A 9248-nucleotide genomic window follows, 5' to 3' on the forward strand; every position below is an offset into this window, starting at 1 on the left:
CGATATATCTCTCTCATTGATGTTTCTAACTCTCTATCCCTCTCCCTTCCTCTCTGTGAAAAATCAATAAAATATATTAAAAAAAAACAAAAACAAAAAACCAAAAACTGAAAGATCTATCATGAGGGGCAAATGCAGATCACTAGATTAGCCTAGAATTGAACCTGATTTAAGTACTGATGTTAATTTGCAATTGACTTGTTTCATCAGATTTCCTCCACACATCATCCTTAGGAAAAGTGTACATAATAAAATTATACTATAGGTTATAAAAATATGAGATTACAAGAATTTTTCAAGCCTAGTGTTTAATACAAATCTTCAAAAAGTATTACTTACTGCCTGGCTGGTTTGGCTCAGTGGTTGAGTGTCAACCCATGAAACAGGAGGTTATAGTTTGATTCCCTGTCAGGGCACATGCCTGGGTTACGGGCTCCGTCCCCAATAGGAGACATGCAGGAGATAGCTGATCGATGATTTTTCATCATTTATGTTTCTCCCTTCCTCTCTCTAAAATCAATAAAAAAATATTACTTACTGGTAGGTAGAAGCAGTTCTGATTTTGTGGCTGAGAACCCAGGTGTGCATTTCAAAAGACTCAGGATAGAACTTATTTTAAAATAGCAACAAAAGAGCCCATAGGTATAAAAAAGAAACCATTTCTTAGGCATTGGCAAAAATCTAAAATTTAAAAATGCTGTCATTTTGAATGACAGGATTATTTATGTTAACATTCCCCTTGAGGTCACTCAAGAGCCACAAATCATGTAAAATATACAGCTTGAGGTCACTCAAGAGCCACAAATCATGTAAAATATAGTGAACTTCTCATGTCATAAGTGGTATTCAGGAGATGAGAAATGATAGTAGTCGCCAGGTGGGAATGTGGAAGGTAAACTTCATACCTTGCCTCTTCTTGCTAAAAGGCAATGGAATCTGGCTTCAGGTGATCACTACGGTCTACTTTAATCTACAGTTCTAACATGCTCTATAGCTTTGGTTTTTATCTGTTTTTCCTATGTGTTTATAAGTGTTAGACCTAAATCTTTTAAATGGTTAGTTCTTAGAAGAAATCACTTAAGTGTTGACCTTAATGAGTGTTAGTCTTTATAAGGACATTGGTTATTTTAACCATTTGAATTATGTTTTAGTCATACTGCGCTTTATCCCTAAATACTGTGATGTGAAATTCTTTAAAAAACAAAGGCACTGTACAAAATATGATTCAATTAATAAAATCAGACAATTAACATAAATACAGTAGTAATATCTAATCTAAATATAATTCAAATTGCATGAATAGTACCAATGATATTTTTTATAGCAAAAATATTTTCTCTAATTAGTATCACATGAGAATTAGACTAGGGTCATGTGTTACAATTGTTATGTATCTTTAATCTGGACTACTTTCAAAACATTTTTTCATGTGTGTATGTTTCATGATTTTAATATTTCTGAAGTATACAGATAATTTGTTTTGTAGAATATTGCTCAATTTGGCTATGTCTAGTCTTTCCTCATGATTAAATTCAGGATATGCATTTTTGGCTGGCATATAATAGAAATGATGTATGCTTCTATTTGCATAATATCAAAAGGAATATGACATCTAGTTATCCTATTATTGGTGTTGTTAATATTGGCCACGTGATGAAAATGGTGCCTACCAGCTTTTCTCTACTATTTGGTTACTACTTTTTCCTTTTTTAAAAAAAATCTTTATTGTTGAGTGTATTATAGATTTTCCCCTTTGTCTCCCCCTTGCTGCCCTCCACCTGGTTCCAGCCCTGCTCCAGGCCTTCACCACCCTATTTTCTATGTCCATAGGGAATGAATATATGCATATAAGTTCTTTGGTTAGTCTCTTCCCTGCAAGGGTTAAAGACAAAGAGGGGGAAAGGGGGAAAGGAGTAAGAGATCAACCAAAAGACATATGCATGCATATGAATATATCCAATGGACATGGGAAACGGGGGGAGGGTACACGTTAGGAGGGGGACAGCTTGGCGTGGTCAATGAGGGAAAAAGGAGACTTATGTAATACTTTAAACAATAAACTATTTATATTTAAAAAAAAGACAAAGAGAGAATTTTAAAAGCAAGAAAAAAGTAGTTAGTTATAATAAAAAGGACAAAAAATATGAACAGTAAAAGAGCAATGAATACATATCTATCAATAATTGAACCTAAAAATCAAAATAAATGAATAAGAAATCTAATGGACAAAGTAAACTGCTGAATAAAATAGGACCAGAGGCATGGACACATGGAATACATGGACAAATCCCCTTTTCCTTTGTTTTTAACATGTACCTTATGGAGTGATGCTTTGGAATTATATCAATTTCCCATTATTCATTGAACGTTTACTTATTAATTTTAGCTATTACTATGATGGTTGTCAATTATTAATTTAGTTTAATTCTATTTCTGTTTATTTTTATTATATGGCAACTTCCTCTAAGGAAAAACTGTCCTTCCTTCCCCTTCTTTAGTCATTTATATCAATATTGTCTATGGATTCTTGTTTTATTCTGTCAGTTGTAAGACATTACAACCATTATTTATTTTGATGCTTAAAACAACCCAGATCTTATCATTAGGAATTTCTTCAATTGGCACCTGCTGTCCTTCAGAGTTAGCCCTCTCATTCTTTGAGAGTAGGGTATTCAGGCACTCCAAGATATTCCAGGTTGATTTTAAACATCCTAGACTCAGCCATGGAATTAGAATTTCCCCCAAAAGCTTAGCTTCATTTTAGAAGATCCTAGTATTTAATAACCAAGATTTGGGCTCAAGACGTCAGCTGAACTTTAAAAGGAATCTTAAGTAATCTTTCCCCAAACTTAGGTGGAGTAACATAACAGGTAAAAATTCTGAGACACCTCAATCACAGACCAAAGTCTATGCTCACTTGCCAACTCTTTTCCATGGGCCTTTCCTCCATGCCTGAGGCATTGTGGTGAGGGCTGAGAGCAGGATAGGAAAGCTGAGAGGGGTCAGTATGATGCCTGGCCCAAGGATGATGAGCCATCCTCTGAAATCATGTTGCAGCACGGAGACAGACAGGAGAGAAATTTACTGAGACTTTCTCTATGTTCAGTTACAGAATGATGTGGTGATCAGGAGAACAGAAAGAAATCCCGCTATGGGCCCCGTGGCAAAGCAAGAAATCTAAAAGTGTATTGGAAATACTACCAATATAATTTGAGTTATTACAGGATATGACAATTACTCCAAATACATAGATAGAACAGCAGGACAGAGATATCTTCAAACCGGCCGGTAGCTGGGGTAGCACTGGAGAGAAAAAAAAATCTCCACTCACACAAAAAGCCTGTGATAGAAGTGAAACACAGAGAAACAGAGAATGGGGCAGAAGAAATATTTGAAGAGATAATGGCAATGGGCTTACTGAATCTGATCAAAACTTTAACTCGCATACTCTACAAAGATAATCAAACTCTGGGAAGGAGAAGTACAAAGAAAAAACCTTGGCTAGAAAGTGATAAAATTATTTACTTAAAGTGCTAATAAAAATGAGAACAACAACAAAAAGTTAAACTAGACTTCTATATCTAGGGAAAATGCCCTTCAAATCATAAGGTATAATAAAAGTAATTTCAAACAGAAAAAAACAAAAGCACAAATTATTTCTAGTTTTGTAATTATTTTTGCATGTTCTCCCAATAATAGTTATACTTATGCTTTTGTGTATTAATAGCCCCCAATTTTCCATATATCCCAATGTTTATGCCTTTATGCAGCCCCCTTCCATATTCACTCTTGGCGTGACCATGTGGTTTTCTTTGACCACTTAACAAACATGTCACAGTCAGAAGCTTGATAAGAGCTGGCACACAGAAGCTCATCTTCTTTGCTCAGTCCTTCATGTAGTCTAGCTCCATGTTATAATGAGGTCTGGTTAGACCAGTGGTTCTCAACCTTGGCTGCACATTAGAATCACCTGTGAATCTTTTTAAAATCCTGATTTCTGGGCCTCATCCTCTGGAAATTCTGTTTCTTTGTTGTGGGGTGGGGCCACAACATTAGTAACAAAGAAACAGAATTTCTGGAGGATGAGGCCCAGATATCAGGATTTTAAAAAGATTCCCAAGTGATTCTAATGTGCAGCCAAGGTTGAGAACCGTTGGGTTAGAGTAGACTATTGAATGATCAGCAATTATGTTGGGACATACCCTGGGTGATGACAGGTCACCTTGGGCACTCTAGCTCAAGCTAGATTAACAGCTGAATTCAGTCACTTGAGTGGCCCAAGCCAATATCACTGCTTAAAATGCAAAAAATCAGTCATTATTGTTTTAAGCTGCTGATCTTTCTTCTGAAGCAGATATATAGCTATAGAAATGGAATCATGTGATAAGATTCTTATCTTGCATATGAAGTACTATTCTTATCTTGCATTTAAAATAGACTATGGTAACATAAGAATGAATATTTTAATCATAGATAACTATTAAAACTACAAAGAGTTTTACCAATGACAACGAAAAAACTCCAAAACAATAAAGGAGAAAAAAAAATAGAATCCTGAAAAATTCCCAATTAATTCAACAGAAGGCAAAGAAGAAAAAATAAAGAATAATGGGACAAAGAAGAAAAGTCACTACCCAAGATGGTAGATTAAAAACAAAATATTAATTATTACAACAATAATAAAAGAACTAAGGACTCAATTGGATCTGGAGAATATAAGATTGGACAAAATAAAAAGATCCATTTAGATTTTATTTATAAGAGATGTGGATGACCATAAGAAATACATTATTTGAACATCCTATACAATAACAGAGGAATATGCAAATTAGCCGGGAAGCTATAATGTCACAACCGAACAGCAGGGAGCTGAGGCTACATGGCGCCTGGCAGGAGCGAGGGACCTCAGACAGTGTCTCCTGCCTGGCAGGGCTTGATGGGGGACCTCAGGCCATGCCCCCTATCCCTGTGCCAGGCCAGGGGACATGGGACTGCACCCCCTACCTGGAGGGGCTTGACAGGGATGGGGCCAGCCGGGTCTGGATCTCACCCAATGCGGGTGGAGCCAGCCAGATCTGGGTCTCCTATGTTTTCAAATCATGTGTGGGTGGTGGGCAAGGACTTGACTCTAGGTCCCACAGCACACCCCAAACTCTGACAGGAGGGAGATTTTCATATACATTTTACTAATTTTCTTTCATCTCTGACACTTCTATTATAGAGAAAGGGCAAATAGCAATATTAAAATATTTCCTCTAATTAGTTCTCTTTTAATGTGCACGAATTTTGTGCACCAGGCCACTAGTGTTAGATAAAGCTAATGCAGTAATTTGTTGGAAATTACAGTCTAAAATCTTATACAAGAAGACAGGTTAATAAAATGAGTTAAGCATCCAACTCAAGAAGCTCAATAATGGGAAAAGAGGAAGTCCAGAGACTGTAGAAGGAAGGAAGTAATAAAATAGAAGACAAAATATAGTACAGTTCAATATGTGATTCTTTGAATAACTGAAAAATCTACAAATGTCTACAAGACTGACAAAAAAGAGATAGAGGACAAAAATGAGCAACACTAGTAATGAAAGGGGGCATATGAAGAAAAGGGAAACAAAAGTAACAAGGCAGAAATACTGTGAAAAACTTTTAGGGACTTATTTGACAAGCCAGATGAAATGAAAATTTTCTAACATGTAAATTACCAAACTGAATCAAGAAGATACAGAAAACCTTTGTGGACTTGTAACCATTAAATAAATTAAAATCTAACCTTAAGCTCAGCCGGCCTGGCTCAGTGGATGAGTGTTGATCTATGAATCAGAAGGTCATGATTTAATTCCCAGTCAAGGCAACAATTAGGTTTGCGGGCTCCATCCCTAGTATGGGATGTGCTGGAGGCAGCTGATCAATGATTCTCTCATCATTGATGTTTCTATCTCTCTCTCCCTCCCCCTACCTCTCTAACATCAATAAAATATATTTAAAAATAAAATCTAACTTAAAAATTAAAATAAACGTACCTGAGAGATAGAAACCTATAATTACAATTAAAACTATGTGATATGGACATAGAGATAGAGAGGGAAGCAAAACTTAGAACCTTCAAACTGACTCCTTCACAACAATATTTCAAGGGAATAGACTAAATGAGGTCCAAGCAGCAAGTTGACTAGCATACATAGTGGAAAAATCAACATTTTGAATTAGACAAGATGACTTGGAGTCCTAAGCAACCTCAGGAAACCTCAGGTTTGTATCCTCCAGTTCCTTCAGTTATAAAATGAGATAATAAAACACAATCAATGTGCAGTTGTTGTTTTTTTTTATTTTGTTTTATATATTGAACAAAAAAGATCAGTGCTTACTACAGTCTTAAATAAGTATCATACTTACTAATGTTTTAAATAAGTATCGATACTGTTCTCTTTCAACTCGGATGACTGCATACTGAAAAGAGGAATGCTAGATGAAAGAGAAGATAGGTAAAAAGAAAGGGCCATTCACATCTCTGAATCGTTTTTTCTCCTTATCTGTGTTTTCTCTCTTCCTTTATGATTTTAAAGTTACACTGATTTTAAAAAATAAAAACTGGCAAAGGGAAAATCTAGATTTTGTCTGTAACTAGTTTTCTCTCTGTGTCCTTTTACATTTCTTCCCTCCTGTCTCTCTTCCTCCTCCCACCTTTCCTTCCTTTGTCTTTTTTTTCCTTTCAGAAAGAGTGATCGCTGTAATTTTCATTAAAACTATGCAGCAAGTCATGTTATGAAACCATGCATTCGGCAAGGGACAGAGGGACTCTGAGAAGTCTCACAGGCATCGTACAATTCAGGAAGCTGCTTTATTGCCGATTTCTTTGCTTGTTAAACTATTCCCAGTCCATAGTTGGGATAATGACTTGCAATGACTATGTTAATTAATTAATTATTTTTGTTTGGAATTTTAAAACATATGTCTTTTGTTTGAAAAGCCCCAAGACACTAGCAGTATATTTTTTATTATAAAATCATTAATTAAATATCCTAAACAACTAACAGTAACATAAGTAAAGTGAAGAGGAAAAATCGAGCTTTCAGGAAAACACTATACTCAGTAGACAAACTATTTTGTGCATTCAGAACAAGATCAGGACTTGTCAGCTTGTTTAAAATTCAATACTGGACACCTAGAGCTGTTTCCCAGAAGCCTGTGCGATCATGTGAGATTTCTGAGCTATTCAGCAATTCTGAGGGCCTTAGAATGCCAACCACTCACATGCCACTGTTTTGACAGAGTTAGAGAGACCCTGAATTAACCTTATAAAGATATTCCTGTTTCTTCCTGACAGGGATGGATTTGACATCTTGTGACTTACCACTAGCTGCTTGGTGAGTGTTACAGCTTTGTGAACTTTTCCTAACAAGCTGAGGCAGGGACTTTTCAGAACACATCCAAATTATACGCAGTGATATTTGCTTTTGTGAATAGTAGGCGTGACATTTCTGCCAGGCAGTTTAACATGCCCTGGTGGGGAGATTAACAAGGTGACATCTAATAAGTTAATAATATGCTTATTATTATTATTATGTCCCTCTTTGGGTTAACAAACGGGAATAATGACTCAGCAATGTCACAATTTTTTTTCACATTTATTCCCCTCATTTTCATTCCGGCTAATTTTCTCTTTCCCCCTGAGTCCCACTCAGCACATAAAGAATGAGAGAGAAAAGAATAAAGGGAACTAGTGTGTATTTTGTACTTACTATATACAAGGAACTATGCTCCTTTCACCTTTGTCATCTTATTCACTCCTTTAAAATGGCCCAATGAGATAGTTTATGCATTCTTTTTATTACCACTGAAACAAATAAGACACAGAGAGGTTCTGTCACTCTTCAGGGCCGCACAGCTAATGAGTGGTGCAGTGGGGATTTGTGTCCCAGACTGTGATACTGTAAAGTCTAAACAACATATTTATTAGAGTCTCTCATTTCACACCCCTTATTTATCATGCACTACCATATAGTGTCTCAAATACTTAAATCTTATGGACCCTGCTTTCTGCCTTTGAACATCAAAAATTTTAAACAAAAAACAATAACTCACACTTCCTAGGTACCAGACCAGGTTCACTCTCTAACAGAAAACTTGTGAAATAAGTAACATCTTCATTTTAAAGATAAAGATTCTCTGGCTTGTGTAGCTCAGTGGTTGGGGGTGTTGGCCTGTGCACAAAAAGGTCAATTCTCAGTCAAGGGCGCATACCTGGGTTGCAGGCTTGATCCCCAGCAGCCAACTGTTGTATCTCTCTCACATCGATGTTTCTCTGCCTCTTTCTCTCCCCTTTCTCTGGAAAACAAGGGGAAAAAATATCCTCAGGTGAGGATTAAAAAAATAAAAACGTTAAATAAAAGATGAGGACAAAATATGTACTTATCCAAGTGTACACACTTAAATGTTGGAGCTAGACTGGACCTTTTAACTATCATATAATACACTGCCTCCACTATATAATACAGCAGAAAGGTAGTTTAAATAGTGGCCAAGCACTTTAACTTACATTTCCACTCACACTATTTTAATGATAATTTTTCTGATAAGATATATAATATCATGGCATCGAGGCAGGGTCTCAGAGTGACTGCAGCCTAAGCCACACACTGAGCATCAGAATGAAAGGTTTTTCTTTTATAATTAGCTCATGTTTTCAGCAAAAAGACCATTGCAAATTCATGTAGGCCTTGCTAAAGGCAAAGGGGGACATGAAAATGAACTCTATAACTGGTTTGATATCAGGAACAGAGTTCCATATTTCAGATTCTAAAATTGTTACCAGAATATTATTACCCCAACATATTATCAAGTATAAGGAAGCAGTTTAAAACTTTCTGATAATTAAGTATTTAAAAATATTTTAAACTAGAGGCTCAGTGCACAAAAATTTGTGCACTCGGGGGGTCCCTCAGCCTGGCCTGTGCCCTCTCGCCACAGTCTGTGACCCCTTGGGGGATGACCACCTGCTGGTTTAGGCCCACTACCTGGGGGATTGGGCCTAAGCTGGTAGTCAGACATCCCTCTGGCAGCCCGGGAGCCCTCAGAGGATGTCCACTTGCCAGTTGGACATCCTTAGTGCTGCTGAAGAGGCGGGAGAGACTCCCACCACCACCACTGTACTGGCAGCCGTCAGCCTAGCTTGTAGCTGAGCAGAGCTCCCCCTGTGGGAGCGCACTGACCACCAGGGGGCAGCTCCTGCATTGAGCCTCTGCCCCCTGGTG

Source organism: Myotis davidii, unplaced genomic scaffold, assembly GCF_000327345.1.
Source record: "Myotis davidii unplaced genomic scaffold, ASM32734v1 scaffold162, whole genome shotgun sequence".
Lineage (NCBI taxonomy): Eukaryota > Metazoa > Chordata > Mammalia > Chiroptera > Vespertilionidae > Myotis > Myotis davidii.